The following is a 1,953-nucleotide window of genomic DNA, read 5'->3' on the forward strand; positions in this document are numbered from 1 at the left end:
GAGCGATGGCGCAGCTGGCCAATCAACGCAGGGTGCCGTGACATCACGGGGCGGGCCTTACTGGGACGGAAGGGGAAGGCGGGACTCTGCGCCAGGGAGTTGGGGGGAAATTTGGTGGCTGGGGGTAGAGAGCTGAAGGGTCAGCGCTTCCTTTGCACAGTCCAGCCTGGAAAGTTGGCTTTTCGCTGCAGTCCGCCGCGGCACGCGGGAGGGGCAGGCGCTTGGTCGTTGAAGGAGAGCTGTCAGGCTGGCACGCATCCGGCGCCCACCGCAGGGAAAGGGTCGGAAATCGGTATCAAGTCCGGTGGCTTTATAGTTTTTACTCATATCACAACCCCCAACACACACACACACACACACAGCTCAACAAACCCAGTATATAGGTGGGAAGTCGAGGCCTCAGGATGCACAGGAGAGCTTGTCTTCAGAGAGCTGAGGGTAGGAAGCCTGTCCCCCTACGCCCAACCAAGGTGGCATGCCAAAGGACATCACCACTTGATAGACCTCCCGTGAGACCAAGGGTCTACATGTTTCTGGCTGTGTGACTCGAAGTATGGGCTTCTCCACTGTGAGCCTTGGTTTTTCTGTCATGAGGCTGTATTCCAGTGGAATACAGGTAGTGCCTGGGCACTGCTAACGTTGAATTGATGTGGCTGCCTTTCATTTTTGCAGAGAAAAGGGAAGACACCGAAATCCCTCAGGGGCGTCTGGGTGGGGGTGTTAACTGAATCACCCAGCATGTGGCTGGTGAGGTGGCTCAGTGGGTAAAGGCACTTGAAGCCAAGTTCACTGGCCTGGGTTCAATCCTGTAGACGCCTGACCTCCACCCTTCTCTGAAATGAATAGTAGTGCAGTAACAGGAAATCTAAAAAGCTAACATCACCGATAGCCTGTGAGTCGGGCCTGTAGTCAACTCTGACTCCATCAAGAGCAGTTCTGACCTCTAATCCGACAGTCAGTCAGTGGCTACCAATCAGCTCTCACACCCAGGAAGCTGGAGCTTTAGAGAGCAGCAACTTGTCCACAAGGCCCCCAGTGCTGTTTCAGTGCTGCTGGGGGCAGCTGAGGTCGGTACAGTGCAGGCTGTCACCACATCCGGGGGCAGGGGCAGGGGAAGGAAGTCTGGGGCTGGAGTGAAAACCCAAACTACCACCTGGGGAAGCTACAAAGAGCCCAGAGGGACAGGGGGAGGCAAGGCCACATGGAGCTCACAGCCTGGCCGTGAGTGCCCCTAAAGATCACATGCCAACAAGGACCTTCTAGACAGGCATGTCCCCAGCATGTTCCTTTGCCTGTTTCTGGGACTCACAGCCTTTTTTGCCCCTTGACCCTGTGGCAGGGCTAGGTGGAGGTTGTGGGGCATGCTGTGCCTGCTGTTTGGGAAGTCAGCGGAGTGCCCCTTCGTGAGCAGACCATCTCCCTCTCCTGCTCTGTGGGCTGGGACTCCCAGTCCTACCCACTAGGGCTCTGAAGGCAGTGAGTAAAGGCCTACCCCCACCAGTCGACATTAAACATGAGTAAGGGGCCGAAGCTCTGTCCTGCTTTAAGGGCCAGGCGCCTGCACGTCCTATCCTGTCCTCTGCCTGGGCCTGGTGGGCTACCTTCCTTTTGTGCCAGTCCAAGAGTGGGCATGGGACAGGAAAGGGGCTTTTGTTCTCAGCCCCTGAGCAGGCAAGGGGTCTTCAACTCAACTGTTCATTGCTACACCGCAGCGTCTGCTCACTAGCTCACTGCCCAAGGGGAGCACATGGCGAGGACAGAAAGGAGAGGTTCATGACGATTCGGCCATGTGCTCCCACTTCCACTGACATGTCACCATGTCCCCTACCCCATTCTACCACAGAACCTCAATGCACCATCTATCCTTCTCCCCAGACCCCATTGAACCAAGGCAGAAGGAGTGGCCTTCCCCTACTATCCCCTGTCCCCTTGACAGACGGCCTGGAGATCCTA

This window comes from Apodemus sylvaticus, chromosome 1, assembly GCF_947179515.1.
Source record: "Apodemus sylvaticus chromosome 1, mApoSyl1.1, whole genome shotgun sequence".
NCBI lineage: Eukaryota > Metazoa > Chordata > Mammalia > Rodentia > Muridae > Apodemus > Apodemus sylvaticus.